The following is a 23,441-nucleotide window of genomic DNA, read 5'->3' as shown; positions in this document are numbered from 1 at the left end:
ACACAATGTCAAAGATGTTGTTAATTAGAAGGACCAATGTGGTTCCAGTAGTTGGATGTAGGATCATCCCGATCCAAGAAGTCTATGGGCTTCAATAGAATGCAAGAAAAGGAGAGATATTCTAAGTGCAAAAGTCGTTGCTAGAGTGTCAATGTTCTGGCATGAGAATACAAGAGTTTCTCTAAATAATAAGGACGTCTGTAGAAAGTGGACGGGATGCAAAAACTTTACCAAGCACATCATACACATGCTGGATACAATGCAGGTCAGTGCATGGTTGTCTATGATTGAGTTTTAGAATAGTTTAATTATTTAATTTCTAAACTAGGCTAGCTAGGACTTAATGTGCTAGGCTAGCTAGGACTTAATGTGATTGTTCTAAACCAGTCCAATGGTTGAAAGATCATGCAATAAATATATCACCATGCTAGTTCAGGTAACACAAGTTATGTGAATGTCCTTAAACATCATGGTTGAATAGAAATTAACAAAAATATATTTTGCAACAATAATATATTGCTATTGTATGTAATTGATGAGATCAGCCCGATGGTTGGTGGTTGGAACATCATGCAATAAATATATCACTATGCTGTTGGTTTAGGTCAAAGACAAGTTATGTGAATGTCCTAAAGCATCGTGATTCAACAAAAAATAATGATACTATTTTTCATAATAGTAATATATTGTTATTATATGTGATTAATAACTAGCCCAACAGTTAAACTTGTTGTGTATTGTAGGTTGGTCCTAGGGGGGTCACTAAGTTATATGTAAGATAGCACGTGCGATCAACCGAAGGGTTTTTATATTTTTATGGAGTTACGTAAAATATACATATATAAGGGGTTTTTTAATCCAAAAAGTGAAAATTTCCATACATAAGAGATACTTCAATGATCTAAAAATTTACAAAAGGGGTGTATATAGGTTGTAAAATTCTATAAGTTGGGGTTTTTTAAAATACCCCTTGATCGCACGTGCTATATGGGCTTTTTACATATTGCCCCCCCCGGGGGTTGGTTGGGTTATTATACTAGCTGAATTCTAGATACTGGGATGGCTTGGACTTAATGTGATTGTTCTAAACTAGCTCAGTGGTTGGAACATCATGCAATAAATTTTCAAGTTGGTCGAGTTGAAACAATAGTTATTTGATTGTCCTAAATTATGTGTTTCTAGTTTAATTTAATTTCTAGGCTGGTTTGAGTCATACATGGGCTAGCTTGGACATCGGTGATCATCCAAAAATTAGTCTAGTGGTTGGAATAGTAATATATAATTGAGTTGGTTAATGTGATTGTCCTAAACTAAGTTTGGTTATTGTGTAATTGATAACCAGCCAAGTGGCTATGTTTCCCAATAGTTAAATTAATTTAGTTGTCCTAATGTGACGTGAATGTGACTAGCCTAGTGGGTTGAAATTATTTTGTTTTGTAGTAGTGGAATTGTTTTGTTTTACATGAATTCAAATGTCCTAATGTGACCAGCCTAGTGGGGTTGAAATTATTTTGCTTTCTAGAAGTGAAATTGTTTTGTTTTCTAGTAATTGTTTTATTTTCTAGTAGCTTGATTAGTTTACTTATCTTGATTAGTTTAGTTAGCCTAGAATTTTATTTCCCACATGTTGGGTGAGCAGACAGAGTTGTATCTTTTAGTAGCTTGATTAGTTTAATTATCCTCATTAGTCCAATTAGTGCAAAATTTTATTTTCCACATGCTGGATGAGAAGACAGACTTGTATCTCAAGTTTATGGCTCAAAATCTTGACATTTTTATTGTGTAAAGGAGCTTTGAGAATCATAAGCCTTGGTACATTAAGAAGCTCAAAGACAAGAATGTGTCTTGTTGCAAAACACACATATACTTTGACCTGTCTTGGCAAGCTATGAATGACTTGAGATCTGGTCATGTTGGAGCATTGCTCCATGGAGATAGATGGCCATGTCTTGCTAATGAATGCGTAGTCTGTATAGGCAACATGGATCATTGTCATCTGTTGCAAGGCAAACCAAGTTTGGTAGCCTAAGGTCTCTATGGGAGCCAGTGGTTTGCTCAAAGGAAGACTTTGAGTGGCACCGCATTGAATGCATTCATGGCACATGCATGCAGCATAGTCTAAAGAAGAAGCAATTTGACGTCTGTCCAAATGAAATGAGAGAAGGCAATGGTGTTGCTCTAAAATGGAGGAGATTTGAACATGTTAATATTAAAGGATCAAAGAAAAAGAGATGCTATAAAAAAGATCACTAATCCATGTATTCAAGTGCTAGGCTAAAGACAAATCAATAGGATAGGAAAATAGCTACAACATTGCTATCAAAGAAATCCCATGACAAAAGACCTCATCCTCAATATCAACATCCATCTCTGAGTCACTTGCGCAAAGAAGAACAAGGTTAAGGAGCACCGGCCATATGACTAGCCCCACAAAGATCACAATGAGTGGTGTTGGACATTAACAGTGAATGATGAGAACATGAATCACACAAACAATGTTATCACACAAACCCAACAATGTTATCACATGCCCAACAGGACGAGGAGTATGGATAACTACAAGAAGAGTTGACAACTACCATTCCCAATCCAAGTTAGAGTAATCTTGACATCCAGGATAAGGAAGAAGTAGCAACAAAAGCAAAGGCATTGCAATTTGTATGGACAAGAGTCTCCATGTTCAACATGTCAAAAGAGGCACTCACACTCTTACAATCCAAGGCACTAAAGGAATTTGTCAAGAAACTGCAATCCCTCTTACCAATAACTACTATGATAGAATATGTCACTCAGTTCATAACTTTATATTAGACTAGAGTTTTGGAGAAAGACAAGTATGGCATAGTGACACATAATCAAAAGGCAATACATATTTACTTGAGCAGTTCAATAGTGAAGAGCGCTTTTGCATTTCAAGTTCTAGAAGAAGAGCATCCTATGAAATACCTAGAGGCATAATTCTTACAAATTTAGGATTGGTTTCCACCTAGCACACAGGTATAAAGTGATGGCCTCCATTATGATAATATCCTTGATCCAATATGCAGTGGAGCAACAAAGTTTATGGTTGAAATTTTGAACCTCAAGGGCATAAGAACATAGTTTCTTTCTATAAAGACTCTTACATCCCTTTGAAGACAAAAAGTACATGATTAAGTTAGTTACATATCCATGCTACTTATAAAATATATATGAAGCATATATAATGGGAGAAAGCTACATTGCCCATCTATTATCCATCATCATTGACGTAGAGATACATCAAGTGGATACCTCTCAACCATCCTCTCCACATGACATAGAGGATATTGATGCTTTGTTTTATTATCTCCTAAATGGGAAATACATTCCCAACCCCCTCAAATTGCAAATGCAATAGAGAATGGCCAACAGTACAAGAGGTGTATACCACGATGCAAGACAATGAGGACCTCCAATAAAAAATTTTGCAATTCAGCTTCGAATTGCTTCCACAAGGGATACCACAAAATGAAATTCAAGAGAAGATGCAGCAAATAGTGACACTACACATGGAAATAATTGGCGAACCAGATAGTGAACTCAATCATGCTAATCAAGTCAATGATGTTAGTGACCCATCTATTTCTTTGCCACATGTCCACAACAACTCTAGTGAAAATCATGATAGCAGGCATAATGCAACAGTGATACATGGGACCCAGTTGTACATTCAATACAGGCAAAACACTCCCACATTTCAAATCATATAGTATCAGAGCCAACACTTTCAACAATTGGTAGAGCTATTTTCTAGTATGGCCTCAGAAGAGCAATAATTTGAAGTGAAAAGGAGGATGATTCTCTCACTAAAAGCAAGGTTGTAGGAAATAGAAATACAAGTTCAAAGCCTTAAGATAGCCTAATAGCACAGATGCAACAACATGCTCTTCTACAACATCCTCTAGAAGAAAGTAGAAAAAATATGATACAAATCATGATCAGCCTACAACAGAACTAGTTAATAGCTTTCCATACCCTTGAATAGTAACAAAAAAGTAGAGCATGCACTCTACCAAATGTAAACCAGATGATGAAATAGATGCTCACAAGGATGCAAACATTGAGTTGCAAAAAAGCCTCAAAGATTGTAAATGCCAAGTCCAAAAGAACTAGAATGACAATGTATGGCATCAAAGGAGCAACTTGAGAAAGCTAATGCAAAACTTGATGCTCAAGTCTAGGTGGTAATGTAGTTAACAGAACTTGAGGATCAATTGCCAACACAAAGTAAATATCTCAACAATACGAGACTCTCAAACCTCTTTATACCTCCACACATGATGACTACAATAAGAAATGCAAAAAGATGTAAGATTGAAGGGCCATAATTTCCAAACTAGAACTTCAATTACTCCACACAAATGAAAATCAAGAGGAACAGAACAAGAACTCTTGCTACAAAGCACCATATCTTTGTACAAAGATGTCATTGCAATCCTAAAGCAAGACATTGATCACCTTAAAGGACGAGCTCAAATACAATGGAGAAATCTACAACTCAAAATGTTATATGCATTCCCCACTCTCAATTGGGACAAGCTAGTGGGACATAAGTCTCTCTTTGTTCTATACAACAAAATGGATGAGGATGAGAGGAATGTATTTTGCCTCTTCGTACATGCAAGCCTCCTACACGTCGAACAAGATGCTATGATGAACTATGAGTTCCTTATGGAAAGCCCTCATCTTTGTGTTGTAGCTGGCCTACTACACTTGTTGCAACAACAAGCATCATCATTAGTAGTGGGTTTTATTTCAAAGTCAAATCCAATGTTGAAGCTCACAGTACCATCTAAAGTCGATACAAGCCTGTTTGACAAATATGTCACCTACCTTAAATTCCCCACAATGAAGGTGGAATAAACAAACACGGAGCTCTGATACCATGTTGAGAAAGTGATGAGAGAGAGGAGAGATCTCATGTGGGATGAGGGATAAGAGAAGAATGGAGCACCACAAGATAGAGCCAACACACAAAGTCTCTGCAATAGCTATTAGCCTCACAATACAAGGCTCCTTGTGATCCACACTAGATCCACAAGGTACCACCTATTTTATAGGCACCAAAGCCTCCGTCATCCAATCCAAAATCCTATCCGTGGCCTATATCAATCAATCAACCTGATGTAGATTTACACCCCTCTAGACCACCTTGATGTACTAATCTCAACTGTAAAAGAAATTTTAGAATTAGAGAAGAGGTCAGTTTGGGGGGATGAAGGGGAATGGAAGGAAGGTAGGAATTATGGCTTGATCTAGTAGGTAATAGTTTAAGGGAGTATTCTCAAGAGGTGGAAAAGTTAGGTGTTAAGGGATGATAGGTTTGAGACTCTTGGATTAGTTGAAAATGGCGAGAGGCATGAGCAAAGAGGCATGGTAAGGAATATTTATTATCTTGGATTTCATAAAATATAGGAAGTATGATACTTGAGTTAGAGAGGGAGGTGAGGAGATTAGTAAAAAGAGTAGTGAGGTAAGGGAAGTGGTACTATTCAATCGTTGTCATGAGGTTCTCTTGATAACATGATGTTCTATCAGTATTGCTCTATTTTTGGAGGTTACTCGGCTATATTGACCACCATTGAGTTTTTCCATACAAAGTGTTATGTAGCTGCCAACATATCCTATAATACCTCCTTATTGAGACATTGCTTCAAGTGAATGAAGGTTTCAAGAGGTACTAGTTCTTTAAATCAAGGTAGTATAGTCTTGTGTATCAATGGTGTAATTTCCAAAGGTTTTTTAGCATAATTATATTCATTACTATTTTTCCCCATAACATTTGTCGCCATTTTTTTGTTAAACTTCTTGAAAGGGACATATTATGGAGATAGTTTTGTCTTAGTTCCTTACTTGAGGCTATTCAGTGTTTCGATTCAGTGTTGCAAGTGACACTTCTTTAAAGATCTATTGCCATGGGTATTTAGTGTTGCAAGTGACACTTCTTTAAAGATCTATCGCCATGGGTATTCAGTTGCCACGATGTGCAATGGTTATTCTTCTCATTGCCAATTGTTCCCACAAAGATGCTATTCTATGATGGTTGATTTCAATGTTATTTTGTTTAAGGGGAAGGAATTTACTAATATGCTATAGCTCCATCTACTTCTGGAGCACCTGTGCTTATTGTCATCTACTTCTAGATCACCTGTGCTTATTGTATCTCAAATCAGAATTCTTTTTTGCAACCAATGTATTGTTGTTGCTACTCTAAAAGTGACTAGGATTTCTTCCCTTGCATCATTGTATACCAAGGTTCTAACAATAGCAAAATGTAGTATTGAGATTCCCTGAGGTTGCTTAGAGATTAATGGTGAGGGATCTTTGTTAGGCTACATAATGCTTTGGAGTTACATGGCTTTGGATCCTCTCATATCTTGAATCAAGGGAGTATCTTTCAAATGATATGTGTTGAGAACTCTCCTAGGATGTAGCCACTTGATGCCTTTGAGATTATTCTCTGGTTGTATAAAAAGATGAGCTATTTTGTCTATTTTTGTCTTGTTCTATAGGTGCCAGGACATCGATGATTCTTTGTTTGTGCACAAAAATATGTTTTGTTTCTTATCTCCTAAGGTTCACAAAGTGACACATGGTAGATTAATAAATCAATCTTATCCCATTTGATATAAGGTGCTTCATTTGACCTCATTTTTTTGTCATGTGAAGGAATTCTCTTGGAATTACGCTACCTACGTATTGGTTGTTATTCCAAATTTTTTTCTTTGAATAGTGGAAAGATAGGGGATCATTGTCTTTTGCAACATAATTATTACTTCCTTTCTTGACATATTGTCAATGGCCTTTGCTTATGTTTAAGAGTTGGTGGCATTATGTCAACGGGAAGAAGACTCTAGATCCTACAAATCTTGATGATGTTGAGGAGGATGAGTGAGCATATGCCATTATATTGCTCACCATTAATAAGGGTCTTGTTCACACATAGATGAGCTTAAAATGGCCAAGTTCAAGTGGGATGAAATGGAGAAACTTTATGGTGCCAAAGGAAAGAATTGTAAAATTACTCTTAAAGCCTTGCGTTTACTTCGGGTGATCTTGGTGCTTTTATCTCACACATGAAGGGTCTAATGCCACAACTAGCTTCAGTAAAAGCTACCATTGATGAAGAGGATGTGATTGCAGTGCTTTTTAAATCCATGCCCAAGCCATACTCTACTCTAGTTACAACTTTGAAGAATCTGCCTAATCCAATGCTATGTAATATAGATATATCTTAAATTACTATAAGATTGATATATCTTATATTAACTTAAATCAATATGTTATTAATTAATACTATGTAATTTAAATATATTTTAAATTATTTTAAAACAAATATACTTTTAATTTAATTTTAAATATATTTTGATTAAATTATTTTAAATTAAATTATGCATATAATTAAATTAAATTAATTAACTTAGTTTAATTAATTAATCTAATTAAATAGATTAATTAATTTGATTTAATTTAAGGACACCCCAACATGTGGCATGCACCACATGTGGGGCCTCCCCCAACATGGCCACCCCTCCCTTCCCCCCCCCGCATTTAATTAAATAAAAAAACCTTCGCCACGTGCCATTGCTGCCTTCCAAAGAAAAGCATCGCTGGTCACTGCGTCGCCGCCGCCTCTGCCTCCCAACATCGCGAGATCAAGGAGAGGGAGTGGAGGCAGAGGGGAGGGGAGTGTTCGTCACTCACGAGAGAGGGGAGGGAGTGGGGGGAGAGGGGAGAGGGAGTGGAGGGGAGGGGAGGGGAGGGTTTGTCTCGCGAGAGAGGGGAGGGAGTGGAGGGAGGGGAGAGGGAGTGGAGGAAAGGGTGGCAAGGGGAGGGAGTGGAGGGATAGGGGAGGGGAGGAATTATCGCGAGAGAGGGGAGGGAGGAAGGCAAGGGGAGGGAGTGGAGGGAGAGGAAATAGGGAGTGGGAGTGGAGGGGAGGGTAGTGAGGGGAGGGAGTGGATGGAGAGGGGAGGGGAGGGTTCATGGTAGCGAGAAAGGGGAGGCGAGGGGAGGGAGTGGAGGGGAGGGCTGCGAGGGGAGGGGAGGGTTAGTCGTGAGAGAGGGAAGGGAGTGGAGGGGAGGGTAGCGAGGGGAGGGGAGTGGAGGGAGAGGGGAGGGAGTGGAGGCTTCGCGAGAGAGGGGAGGGAGTGTAGGGAGAGGGGAGGGAGTGGAGGTTACGAGTGGAAGGAGAGAGGAGGGTTTGCAAGAGAGGGAAGGGAGTGGAGTGGAGGTTGCAAGGGAGGGAGACGAGTGGAGGGACATGAGAGAGGGAGCGAGGGAGAGGAGTGGGAGTGGAGGGGAGAGAAAAGAGCATTCGGGAGGGGAGAGCGAGAGGGAATGGAGGGGAGAGGGAGGGGATAGTGAGAAGGAATGGAGGGGAGAGGGAAGAGCATGGGAGGGGAGAGGAGAGGAGAGGAGAGGAGAGGAGAGGAGAGGAGAGGAGAGCATATGAGAGCAAGAGGAGTGGGGAAGGGAGAGGAGAGGGAGTGAGAGAGGAGTGGGGAAGGGAGGGAGAGGAGAGGGAGTGAGAGAGTGACAGGGAAAGGAGTGGAGAGGGAAGACCACTAGAGAGGGAGGGGGGGGGGGAAGAGTGGAGAGGGAGAGGAGCTAGGCTCAGAGGGAGGTGAGAGAGGAGGAGGTGAGAAAAGACAAAGGGAGGAGGGAGAGCTAGGATATGAGGGAGGTGAGAGAGGAGAGGCCGGAAGAGGTTTCTAAAATTTAGGGTCGTTTAATATATAAAGAGTTGTGGTGATGTACTACTCATTCTGCGCATTCTCATAGTTCTAGGTTGGGGAGAAGGCTTCCAACATAGGGCTTGATTCAAGAAAAAAAATCAAAATGAAGGTAGACATCTCACCTTTCTTTTTTTGTAAAATGTGACTCATTTCAAGTAAAACATGCAAAATTCAGCAATATATCAATTCTTCTCCACATATAGCTCACTCCACATCTACATTTTTTTTTAAAAAAATGTGGCTCATTTCAAGTAAAAAATGCAAAATCAAGAAATATGTAAATTCCTCTCCACATATGGCGTACGCCACATCTCAACTTTTTTTTTAATGCAAAATTAAGCAATATGTAAATTCCTCTCTACATATGGCGTATGCCAAATCTCAACTTTTTTTTGAAATGCAAAATTAAGCAACATGTAAATTCCTCTCCACATATGGCGCATGCCACACCTTGTGAAGGTGTCGCTCTTGTTCTTCAATCAAACTCGAATTAGATAACAAAGAACATGTTTTCCTATTTGTAATTTTTGATCAAATATATACCAAAAATAGAGTTTTAAAAACAAGTCTTAATATCTTCAATTTTTTTCAAATTAATAGCAAAAAGTGAGGGTTTTTCAAAAAAAGTTTTTAGATTTTAAACTTTTTTGTATTTTTTTTCAAAAAAACATAATTTCACATTTGTAGTTTTTTTCAAATTTTATAGCTCAAAATGGGGGTTTTCTAAAACAATTCTTCATAGTTTAATTTTTTAATCAAATTAATATTTTAAAAATAAGATTTAAAAAAATAACTTGTACATTTTGATTTTTTTTCTAATTTTATACCATAAAATTAGGGTTTAGGGTTTAGGGTTTTAGTAAGAAAACAAAGAAATATACATGTCTAACCATGCAAATGATATTCCAAGAGTATGATACTTTGCACAAGCCTTAATCTTACTTACATTAAGGCCTATGCAAAGTATCATGCCTATCCAAGATACACACATAGACTAGAAGAATGCTTTATGTTTTTAACTCATGCATGATGCATTGTTCTTACTTACATTAAGGCCTATGCAAAGTATCATGCCTATCCAAGACACACGCATAGACTAGAAGCATGCTTTATGTTTTTAATACTCATGCATGATGCATGGTTCTTAATTACATTAAGGCCTATGAAAAGTATCATGCTTATCCAAGACACACACATAGACTAGAAGCATGCTTTATGTTTTCAATACTCATGCATGATGCATGGTTTCACTAAGTGAACAGGGAAATATGCATGTCCAAGAGTGCAAATGATATTCCAAGTATATGATACTTTGCATGATAGGTCTTAATCTTACTAAAGTTAGACTTGTACAAAGTATCATGTCCATCAAAGATACATACATAGGGAAGAAGTACACCCATGCATGATTCATGGAAAGTACATTCTTCTCTTACTCCTTATTCTTCAAGTGCGACTTTGTGGAGAATACTTGCCACTTAAGGCTTGATTCACAAAAAACCCATTTCCTTTCTCTATATAGTAAAGGCTTCCAACTTAAGGTTTGATTTTGAAAAAAAAACCAAAAAGAAAATGTAAAATAAAGGTCGAGGACCTTTATATTTTTAATAAATCTTGATTACTACACTCTCACATAAGACTTGAGCACATAGGGCTCAAGCTTTATGTTGGGGCTCTTTTACATTTTTAATACAAAAAATCTATATTTGTAAATTTTTATCAAATCTATAATAAAAAGGACAATTTTAAATTTTTATTTTTTTCATTAAATCAAAATAAAAAATTGAGAGTTTTTAAAAAGATATTTTTAATTATAATTTAATTAGACTAAGTAAATTAATATAAGATATTAATTTAATATATTAATAAACTAAATAATTTTAATTTTATTAAACTAATTAAATTAATATAATTAGATTAATTAAATCAAATTAAATTAAAATTAGACTAAACTATTTAAATTAATATAATAATATTAATATCTTATATTAACATATTTAAATTATTATAAATTAATTAATCTAATTAGATTAATTAGTTTAATTTAGGTAGATTAATTTAACTAATTAGTTTAGCTAAATTCAACTAATTTTATTTAATTAAACCAATTAAATTAAGTTCAATTAATTAAATTATATTATGTAACCTAATCAAATTAAGTTTAATGAATTACATTTGAATTAACTAATTAACTAATTATAATTTGACTAATTAACTAATTATAACTTGACTAATTAACTAATTCAAATAATTTAACTAACTATGTTTTAATTATTTAATTACATCATGTCTAAAGTATATAATTTTTTAATTAAAATATGATTAGTTTAATTTAAGTTAATTAATGTATATTAAATTAAACTAATTATGTTTTAATTAATTAAATTTAATTTAATTCAAACCAACTAAATTTAACTACGTTCTAATTAAATTAGAATTTTTAATCCAAAAATTTAAAAAAAGAGAGGGTTTTTAAAAAAATACTTGTAGATTTGTTTTTTAAATTTTGTACCATAAATTTAGGGTTTAGGGTTTGGCTTTTAGGATTTAGGGTTTAGCGTTTAGGTTTAGGGTTAGAGTTTAGGGTTTAGGGTTGAGGATAATTAAATTAGAAGTAATTAAATTCTATTTTCCTTTTCCATTGCAACTAATCTTTGTTTCGTTGAATACAGGATTTCACTCTTCAAAAGGGTTCAGATGTGGCACTGTATTTGAGAAGTCAAGGACTTGAAATCTGAAAAAGAAGCATGGGTATGATGTGGAGAAAGTCATCACGATCCCAAACAGCAATTGCACTCATATTAAACATCATTTAAATAGAATTGATCCATCTCAAAATGCTTTAACTGAGTCTGATGACTTTGAAAGAGATTCAGAGTCATAAGAGGAGATATCTTATGCATCATTTTCAACAAAAGGGGTATCTTTACACCACCTCTATGTTGATACCAACAAATCTTGAATTATCATATATAAGATATTTAATTTACGTACTTTAAAATTAATAAATAATTAAAATTAATTAGTAACAATCATGAAATTATGACGATAGTTTAGAAATAAAAATGATATAATAACTCATCCAAAGATATTGTTAATTAAGAAATGAATTTATAATCAATGTAAAAATCAATATTTTTAAAGAAACTAATTAGTTAATATTGTTAGATAGAAAATGAATCAACAATTAATTGAAAAATTAATGAGAAGATGAAGTAGAAATTAGTCAAATGTGCATAATAGTGTATCATAAACTAATTTTCCTTCCCCTTAAATTGTCTTTCCCACTCACACCTTTATTTTTATTTTGTGGACCATACTTGTGTGGAGGTGATTATATGTAGTGCTCCAAAAGCACCCATTTTTTAGTGTACTGAGGTAAATATGAAGTGGAGGTGACCGGTTTGGGAAAAAAGTCCAAAATAAGAGAAAAAGTCCAAAAATTTTGAATACAATGTTAAATTTGTGAAACCTTTAGTTCCATTGGAGATCTAGACATGGTGAACACCTTTGGCTTAAGCTTGGATGGCAAGGCTAGACATTGGTTTATGGCTATTAACCTAGAAGGAAAGATCAATTGGGACACATTGTATAGAGACTTTATTGTGGGGTTTGCCCCTAGTGGTCCAAAATGGAGCCCTATCAACCAATTTAATGAAATGAAACAAAAAGAAAAAAATTTTCTCAGAGGCTATATTCCTAGGATTAAGCACAATAAATCTTCATGTGTGGCTCATGAGAGGATGAGTGATGCATACTTGCTACCATTCTTCCTCGTAGGCCTGTGGGATCCCAAGCTTCCTGAGCATTTGACTGCAACAATGAATCCCATGACATTTGAACTCTATAGCAAAATGGCAATACACCTGATTGACAACATGATGGAGAAGGCCCAAACAGAGAAATCCTAGGCTTCTCCAAAGTGTCACAAATAGCAAGGGCTTCAACCTCAGAAGACACCAAAGGCTTCGACCTCAGAAGACACCAAGGAGAAGGTGACGGCCCCCAAGGGGTTAAGCATGGAAATGTTGGTCACCAAACTATTGAATCCTCCTAACCAACAACAATGGAAGAAGGAGCATCTAAGGAATCTCCCAGAAACCATCACCTATCTCCTTAGAGAGACAACATGTGGACCTGCAGATTTTGTAATGGAAATACTCATAGCAATGAGTGCCTACACCTTAGGGCAAGGCCATCCCTCTAATGTGCCAATTGTGCTCACTAGGGAAACCATGAGACATCCCAATGCAAGTATCCCCAAATAGTTCCCCAGGCTATATATCAACCAAGGCCTCAACTCACTCTACTTGCACTAGTGAATGCTTCCAACCAAGTGCAATCCACATTACAAGGCATCTTGCTTGCCAACCTAGGCCAATACTGAGTGTCAAATGTTCCACTACCACCATTGGTGCTAGGACCTCAATGGCCTTCACCCACTGATCACTCCAATGAACCAAGTGTTGGTGGAAGAGTTACCCATTGATTGCGAGGACCACGAGCAAGAGCTTGGTGGTCTTGACTAACCCTAATATGAGTCTATGTAGCATTCACTTTTTCATAGGCTAATGGTGTGGCAAATCGGCCTGTCTCATGCTTTAAATTCCAAGGGATCTTATTTCTTAAAGGACTATACCTACAAGGACCTAAAACCAGTCATGACTCCTTCGAATGCACCAATTCCCTTGTGCAGTGGATGTGTTGTTGACCATCTCTATGAGGACTATCCAATGTGGAGGCCAGTTATATTGACTACCACTTATTTCTTAAAGAACTATACCTACAAGGACCTGAAACTAGTCAATGACTCCTTTGAATGCACCAATGCCCTTGTGCAGTGGATGTGTTGTTGACCATCTCTAGAAGGACTATCGAATGTGGAGGCCAGTTATATCGGCTACCACACCTAAGAGCACAAGGATCAAGTTGCTAATTATTGATAAAAGGCCAAGTGTCCCTTGTGTCCTTGAATGCGATCATGAGGATGCACTCCAAGGCCATGAACAAAAAGTTACAGCTAGGAAGGATAAGATCTCCACATCCCAACCTAAGGAGGCACCTCAATATACACATGCAATAGGGGGAAATGCCACTAGTATAGGGAAGCGGCTTGACTAAGTCATCATCCAAGATGTTTTGGATGAGGATATGGCCACCCTAGCCACATCCTCCTCCTCAAGAAAAACATGTTCAATTGGCAGCATGGTTAATCACCCACGTGAGGAAGTTGATAAAATGATAAGGACACAAGGACAAGCCACAACACCTAATTATAGTGGTGGATACCCCGACCCCATGGTAGAGAAATAGTGCCTAATCTAGGCACAAAACTTGCCAAGAAAAATTTGAGTAGAAGCTTATGACCAATATGGGGCCTGATACAATATACCCCAACCATTTGGTAATCTCCCAAGATTTGAAAGTCTTATAGGTATCAGAGAGAGTGGAGGAAGAAGAGGTCCCTAGCCCTTTGATAGAGGGGCCCACACTCATACAAAGGATGGTCAAAGAGGACCCAACTCTTTAATGGTTAAGGGAAGGGGAAAACATGCCCTTTTATGGGTTTGATGAGCTAAACTTAGTTGGCATGGAACTCACCACATTGAGCCTCCAGACATCACAAGATTAGACTCCTTCCTATCCATGAAGCTTGATTCCCATAGTGGCACTATTATGAGGAAATACAATTCTCTCGAGGGATTTTTTGGACTAGATGAATGGGCAAGTTGTGGCTCCTGAGTCCTTTAGCCTAGAAGGGCCCACACTCATACAAAGGATGGTCAAAGAGGACCCAACTCTTTAATGGTTAAGGGAAGGGGAAAACATGCCCTTTTATGGGTTTGATGAGCTAAACTTAGTTGGCATGGAACTCACCACATTGAGCCTCGAGACATCACAAGATTAGACTCCTTCCTATCCATGAAGCTTGATTCCCATAGTGGCACTATTATGAGGAAATACAATTCTCTCGAGGGATTTTTTGGACTAGATGAATGGGCAAGTTGTGGCTCCTGAGTCCTTTAGCCTAGAAGTGGTTGAACCTCTAGAGGATGCCAAAGACATATTGAAGGTATCTATCAATAAGCTAGGGCAATATTTTGAAAGTGACACCACCAATGCCATTCTTCCCATCTCTTACTAGAACAATGAGGTTGCAACCATACTTGATGTAGGAGATGGAGTAAGTGTGTTTGTAAAGAAATGTTGAAAGAAATGGAAAAACTCTAGCATGGAAGGTACATCCTTGGTAGTAAATTTGGTGAAGGGTAGCATAGCCCAGCCAATAGGAGTGTTTAGCAAACTCTCTAAGAAGCTCAAGACAAGTATGATTTTCACTTTTCTACACCTAATGCATCACTTTTAATTGTGTCAAACTTCAAGTCCCACAGTGTTCCTAATAACCCATATCCTTGACTTTAAGAGTAATTACATCAATCACTTCTTATGTGATGCACATGATGCATTGGTAGGACATTAAAAAATGATTAAAATTTAGGCTTTATATGAAAGTGAACATGCCAAACATGCAATACAAGATGCATCAAAAGTCAATTGAGTCTATATCTAAGAAATGTGGCATTGAATTGTGGAAGAAGGATAATTTTAGGGAGCCCATGCTTCCAATAGGGTCCCCAATGTTGGTATCCATGTCTGAGTATGTGAAGGACCACAAAGAGGTGGTGAGTGGTAGATGCTAATTTCACATAATATATAGCACCTGAGATTGAGTATTGGAAATATAGGATAGATGCTTAAAAACTTTTAATATGCAGGAAGAAGTAGTATTCAAAAATTTTTGGCCAATAATATATGATCAAGGCATATCTATTACTTGATGAATGACTTTGAAGAGTTTAAATAACTAGTGATTACTATTATGGGCCTTCATAAAAACGACCCGAAGATGCATTTAGGACAATGGTGAATGTGAAGAATGGTGACTTTCAACAATGTACCCAATATTGCTTGGAGCTACACAAAGTGATATAGATGTAAATAGGGCATTAGGGAACTACAAGAAGATACTTGTACAAATGTAGAAAAGGCCCAATAAATTCTATAGTTGTCCTTTGGGTAGGCGTCTACATGTGGCAATTCCCTAATGTGTTCTACTACAATTGCTATGTTGAAGGACTCTATGTGAATCTATGGGTTAGTGATATGTGGTAGTAATGCATGTCTAAACACCTCATTTGTAATTTTGGAGAAATTCAAAATTTCACTTTTTTCCAAATCTCGAAAATCAAAGGAATTTTGTTTAATTTGGAAGGAATTAATTGAGGAAATCATATATTCAAAGATATATTTGAGTATTTTTTTGCTAAATATTATATCATTTTATTGAAATATTGTGAAGATTCCATGTGCATTGCCAATTGTAATGCAATTTTGTGAATCCAAACATTGTGAATTTCCTCAAAACAAAGGTGGTATTAAGAAACACCTTTGATATTCAAATCTAGTCCAAAATATTAAAATATAAATTAAAATATCTCAAATCAAGAGTATGCCAACAAAATGGAAATGGTGTTACATCTTAAAATCCCGGGGGTTCATTAAGTAAATATGTAAGATAGCACGTGTGATCAACTTATTTTTTATGGAGTTATAGAAAATATACATTCGTAAGGGATTTTTTAATTCAAAAAGTGAACATTTTCATACATAAGGATACTTTGATCATCTAAAAATTTACAAAAGGGGTGTATATAGATAATAAACATTTGTAGGTAGGGGTTTTTTTAATACCCCTTGATCGCAGGTGCTATATCGGGTTTTTACATAGTGGCCCAAAACTCGTACTCACAAAAAAACTCCTCTCCTGCATGGATATCCCTAAGGGGTTGCACAATAGTATACCCAAACATATCACTATCCCAAATATCTCGTATGTCTTCACTCTAGGGTGGTACTCTAGGGTCATATACATAAATAACATTCATCCTATCCTTAGAGTTAATAGAGCTATTGATGTATCTAGCTACATTTCCATACAACACATCTCCTGCGATGTATTGTGTATCCTCTTTTGGCATAACATTTGGATCTTTGAGGAGGCCATAGGTCTTAAACCTTGCAAAGTAAGAGCAAAGTGTAATCCTAGTAGCATAAACATACTTTGAGCCATTGAGTATAAAAAAGTCTTTGTTTGCTTCTACATATGTATGTACAAACAAGCCATAACCTTAGGATCAAATTAAAGAACTACTTCATCCTTTACTTGTTTTAGCAAGTCATCAAACCCTATGCATAAAAGAAACATGATGATGAGTTATTGGAAAGATAGATCAAAATAAGAATTAAAGAAAATAACCAAAATGACGTATCACAAATAGACAATTAATATGAGAAATTACCATTCTCAAAAATTAATTGTATATTTAATCCAATTGAAGCTTGTAGACTTGTTATGTACGCTTTTGTAGTAGTAGATGTTCTAGTAATATACAGTCAAACATAACCCAATTTTAGGGCATACAAATAAGTTTACATATCACTAAAAGAATTTGGCTGCTTTATTCTCTTCAAGAGCTCTAGTTTAGAAGAATACAAAGTAGTTGGTCTTGTTTTGGGCTCCTTCTCTTGGAATTATGTTGATTGTTCCTTGTCTAGCTCACAAGCATCTCTAGTTCAATTTGTTTGTTGGAAAATCTCAAAATGACTTGAATTGGTTGAACTAAGTATTGGACTTGGAGCGAATTCCTCCAAGAACTCTTTTATATACCTAGTAGTAAACTCCCACTCCAAAATCACTCCTTTGAAATACATAAATTGATGATGATTGATATGTATTGGTTCATTGCCATAACACTCAAGCTTGATAATATTTCTTATACTAGCACATTTCTCAATTGAAGGAGATAAGGCAAAAGTTCAATATTCATACATCATTAGTCTCATCTATCTCCAAAAAACCTAGATATATACAAATTTCTCTAGGTTTTACACACCCCTTTAATGGACAACCGTTCAATAAGTAAGGTGTTACTAGGATTAAATTCTTTATCATTTTCCCAAGTGTCAAGGAAGGGCTTAAACATGCATTGAACACTTGGCTTGTCCGATCTATATATCTTATCTGAGAGTGGTATGTAGCATTTCTCTTGGCCCATAGCTTTGTAAAATGGAAATTCTTTTTGTGTTAGCTTCTCGATCATTTTTTATCATATAAATCACATTCTTGGTTAATGCTATTTACCATATGCCCACATGAAAGTGCTACAACGATCTATCCAGAATCAAACATAACCATTCTAAATCACTATCCATCATGTCCTTTAAATTTGTTTATGAATACTGAAAGGTTTACGAGACTTCAGAAGAAAAATTCCATTCAAATCAATGATAATTAATATCTTTGTTCTCATAGATGCAAAACAACACAAGTGTTCCATGTGTGGTATTTGTAGACATAATGGATTTCCATCTGTGTCATGGCACACAAAAGACCCATCAAGGTGTGAAGTTAGATTTCAATAAATGTAGGCTAGGCTTTAAGCTACTATATTTTTTCTTCTTCAAGAGATCCTATGCTCATCTAAGTTTTGTTGTGTAAATAATAATATCTCCAATCTAAGATGAGGGGCTAAGATTGGTTTATAAACCAATCATAGCATGTGAGGTAGAGAATGAGAGGAAAAGATTGCCAAAAATGATCTTAGCATTTGATGCCCGGTGGAGGATGAAAAGCTAAGATCAATTTTAAAACCAATACAATCTTAGCATCTCATCCTCAAGATTTGCCCATATACTCAGATATTTGGATTTGGAGACTAGGGTTGAGCACTTGCAATTCTCATCTTGTTGCTTGCTCACAAATATAAGAGACTTTCTTTTCAACTTCAAAGACTCTATGGTAGGTACTCCATCCATGAAGGCATCCACAAGGTGTTGATCTAATTGACAAAAATACTAAATGAAAGAGGACACAAATTTTGCATTGTGCAAGTCTTTACATGCTTCTTCCTCATCACAGTGTCTTCATCCTCCTTAGATTTGTCGATGTATAAGCTATAACTAACAAATGGCTTGATTGGAATCTCCTTCAATTGCTTCATTGTCTTCATCCTCCTCAAATTCCTCAATGTATAAGTTGTAACTATAACAAATGGATTGATTGGAATCTCCTTCAATAGTTGTATTATTTCATTCACAATATATTTTGTAAACCACACTAGAAACAACCAAATCATCAAGGGCCTCATCAAATCCTGGGGAGGGTCACTAAGCAATATGTAAGATAGAACGTGCGATCAACAAAAGGGGTTTTATATTTTTAGTACCTTACATAAAATATGTAAGAAAACAATACAACGTCTATGCTCAACAGATAACAGGATCTCGTATGCAAGAGAGAAAAGTTGATCATATGGAGAATTAAAAATTGGATTACTGTAAAACTGATACAATAGATGGCACTGCCTCCCAGCCGTGCACTCCTGTGTGAGAAGCTTCGATGGCATGTTGGAAACAGTAGAGGACGGAGGCTGGATGCTAAGGAATCAGGGTTGCTGTAGCTAGTGATGATGATGGGCTTCACAGGCTTGCTCTTATATAGTCACCAGTCATAGTCGGTTAGACCCAATTGGGATGACTCAGCCAACTCTAGTTGGTAGTGTGCCAACTCTATCTGAAGCTGTCTAGCCATCAGGCCACACTTGGCCCCCATGTGGTGTCCAAACTAGGACCTACCGGGTAACCTAGCTACTCAAATGCCTTCTCCTCATATGTGGGGCTTACAAGTAGAGTTAGTTCGTTCCCACGTAGTTACATGAGAGTAGAGCATTGATATCTAACACCCCCCCTCAATGTTCACCCGCAAGTGAACTACTTCTTCGGCCCAATGCCAAGTCGATGAAGATGCCTCTCTAGAAAGTCTCTTCCAAGAGCCTTTGTGAAGATGTTTGCAACATTCTCTGTAGTCAGACAGTACAACAAGTCGACCTCTCCATCCATGATGAGCTCGTGTACACAGTGATATTGAGTCTCAATGTGTTTTGTGCGAGCGTGGTACACAGGGGTCTTGGCAATTGCCATGCAACTCTGATTGTCACATGATAACTGTGTAGGCTTTTCTGGACTGCACCCATGTCCCCTAAAATCCTCCTCAACCACACTGCCTCACAAGAAGCAAAACATGCTGATTTACTCAGCCTCGGTAGAAGAAAGAGCAAGTGTAGGTTGGTTCTTGCTGACCCATGACACAGCTCCAGATCCGAGTGAGAAATAGTAACCTGTCACTAATCTCCTACTGTTTACGTCTCCTGCCCAATCCAAGTCATAGAATCCAGTCAAGGTGTTTCCCTTGATATAGGTGATGCCATAATCAAGTGTGCCTTTGATGTATTTTAGCACCCGCATCCCTGCCCTCCAATGGTTCTCCCGGGGCTTATTGGAAAACCTGCTTAGCACACCAGTCACAAAACTAATGTCCAACCGCGTGTTGCACAAGTAAATCAAACTGCCCACAAGCCTTATGTACCTTGCTTCATCCACCAGTGGTGATGAATCCCCCTTTGAGAGCTTCACATCAACCTCCATATGGGTACCAAATGTCTTGCACTCAGCCATGCCAAATGCCTTCAGTATCTCTCTAGCATACTTTAGCTGTGAGATGAAGATCTATTTTGGCTCTTGCCAAACTTCAATTCCCAAACATAAATGCATCAGTCCAAGGTCTATCATTTCAAACTCTCTTCCTAGCAACTACTTTGTCTGGAGATCTTCTCGCCATGGTTCCTTGTTATGACAAACCCGTTTTGTAGAAAGTAGGCATCAATCCACTCGTAGGGCCTGTTTCAGCCCATAAAGTGCCTTCTTCGGTTTACAAACTTTACCTTCTGAACCGGGGATCACAAATCTTGGTGGTTGTTCCACGTATACCTCCTCCTTCAGATCTCCATTCAGAAAGGCAGATTTTACATCCATCCAAAACACGGGCCAACTTTCCTGTGCTGCTAAAGCCAAAACACTGCAGATTGTGGTTAGTCAAGCTGTGGGAGAAAAAGTATCCTGATAATCAAAACCATGTACCTGTGTGAATCCTTTTGCCATGAGCCGAGCTTTGTACTTATCCAACGTGCAGTCAGACTTGTACTTGGTCTTGTACACCCACTTGGTGCCGATTACCTTGCGTTTTGGTGGTTGATCCACAAGGTCCCAAGTCTTGTTCTTCATTATGGAGCCATACTCCGACTACATAGCCTCCATCCACCTATCATCATCCTGTGCCTCTTCAAGACACTTGGGTTCTTCAGCACGAATCATCTCTATAGCGTAGTTGACTAAGTGTTACTGCGCCCTTCTTTGCTCCTCTAATCTCTTGGATCGGTGATGTTCGGATGGTGCCTCCTCAATGGCTGGAGGTTCTCTGCCGTCCAAAAGCTACTTTACCCACTTTGGGAATGGCCGTTGCCGTTGTGGTTCTGCAGGCTCATCTTTCTCTTCTTCTTTATCTTGAATCTGTTAGATATCAATGCTCCACTCTCATGTAACTACGTGGGAACCAACTAACTCTACTTGTAAGCCCCCCATATGAGGAGAAGGCATTTGAGTAGCTAGGTTATCTGGTAGGTCCTGGTGGTTTGGACACTAGATGGGGGCCATGTGTGGCCTGATGGTTGGATCGCTTTAAATAGAATTGGCACACTACCAACTAGGCTACATGCGCAACTCTACACCACGGTTCTAACATGTGGTCGGTGGCCTACGACCTCTAGTCAGCCATTTTGGGCTGACTGGGTTGGTCTCCCAATTGGGTCTAACCGACTACGACTGGTGGCTATATAAGAGCAAGCCCGTGAAGCCCATCATCATCACTAGCTACAACAACCCTGATTCCTTAGCATCCAGCCTCTGTCCTCTACTATTTCCAGCATGCCATTGAAGCTTCTCACACAGGAGCGCACGGCTGGGAGGCAGCACCATCTATTGTATCAATTTTACAGTAATCAATTTTTTGATTCTCTATACTATCAGCTTTTCTCTCTTGCATACGAGATCCTGTTATCTGTTGAGCACAAATGTTGTATTGTTTTCTTACATGGTATCAAAGCTTGGGCTCTAGCAAGAAGATTTGGTAGTGTGTTTCTATTTGTGAGCAGATTGTGAGAGATGGCCCAGCCCGCAAGACTACAAATCCCACCGTTCGACGAAAGCGGAAAGTTGGATGGCGCTAACTATCCACTGTAGAAGTTCAAGATGAAGACCATCCTAAGTGCATACAAGCTTTGGGATACTACTGGGGTGGATGTGAAGCCAGTTGCGAGACCGAATCTAGCCAATGCAGGACAACATTCTCCCGTGGACAAGAAGAAATGCAGATGCACTGTGTTCTATTATCTGTAGTGTAAGTGATTCTATCATGGCATTAATTCAACATGTCACCACAGCGGAGGAGGCATGGATGGTCTTGAAAAATCAACATGAGACCAGGAATCAGATGGGGATTCAGAATCTGGAGACTCAACTCGCGAACGAGAAACTGTCTGAGTCTGAAATGGCAGAGAAGTTCATCGCCATGGTGAAGAATCTCCACGATCAGATGACTGCAATTGCCATCACCATCACCAGTGAGAATCTAGCATGAAGGTGCATACAGATTCTCCCACCAAAGTGCGACAGTCTTGTTATGGTGCTGAATACACAGAACAGAAATCTGACCCTCAACTTTGAGGATTTCAGCGCGATGCTTCTGGAGAAGGAGATGCGTCAAAAGATGAGGACTGGAGAAGATTTGGCTTTCGTGGCTAGATCAAAGAAAGGTAAGGGTAAGGACTCTGTCTTCTTCTGATGATAAAAAGAGAGAGAAGAAGATCAAGTGCTTCTATTATAACAAGGCAGGGCACAAGTAGAATGAGTGCCGAAAGAAGATTGCAGATGAGAAGAACAGAGTAAAGAAAGAGTCCAACAATAGCATGCAGGCAGTACCAGTAGAGCTATTCGTAGCAGTTGAGGAGATTTGCACGGAGGCAGTTCATGTACCTACGGATGAACCTTGGATTATTGACAGTGGTGCATCATGCCACATGACCAGTAATAAGGATTGGTATACCTCTCTACATCTAGTAGGGAATGACATCCTGATAGTAGTCGGAAATGTTGCAGAATGTCCAGCAAAAGAAAAAGGTACGATTGCTCTCAAGTCAGATGAAGTTGTAAAACAATTGTCCGATGTTCATTATGTGCCAGATATCAAGAGGAACTTGTTGTTTGTTTCTGCAATCACAGATCAGACCTCAAAGTTCACTTTGATAAGAACGGCACATAGATTTTGGATCTTCAAGGGAAGGGCATTGGTAAAGGTACACGGCGCAACAACATCTACGAACTCTCACCTTTCAGTGCTCGAGCCGATGTGAGCAACACTAAGCTGTGGCATGAGAGGTTTGGTCATCTAAACCTTAGCTCTTTAAAGGAGATGCATAAAAGTGGGATGATTGCAGATGTACCAAAAATTACAGATCAGCCCGATGTATGTGAAGCTTGCATGATGGGCAAGCAGCATCGGCAGCCCTTTCCTCTAGAGGCCAGCAGGGCAAAGCTTTGGGTGGTTCCTACTCCTTCATGACACTCATCGATGACTACACTAGAAGGATATGGATATACTTCCTGAAGACTAAAGATGAGGCTTTTAGTAAGTTCAAAGAATGGCATGTAATGGTCGAGAAAGAAACGGGG

This window comes from Dipteris shenzhenensis, chromosome 4 (genome assembly GCF_047967505.1).
Source record: "Dipteris shenzhenensis isolate YYH24624 ecotype China chromosome 4, Dip_SZ_1.0, whole genome shotgun sequence".
Classification (NCBI taxonomy): Eukaryota; Viridiplantae; Streptophyta; class Polypodiopsida; order Gleicheniales; family Dipteridaceae; genus Dipteris; species Dipteris shenzhenensis.
This window is presented reverse-complemented; position numbering follows the sequence as displayed.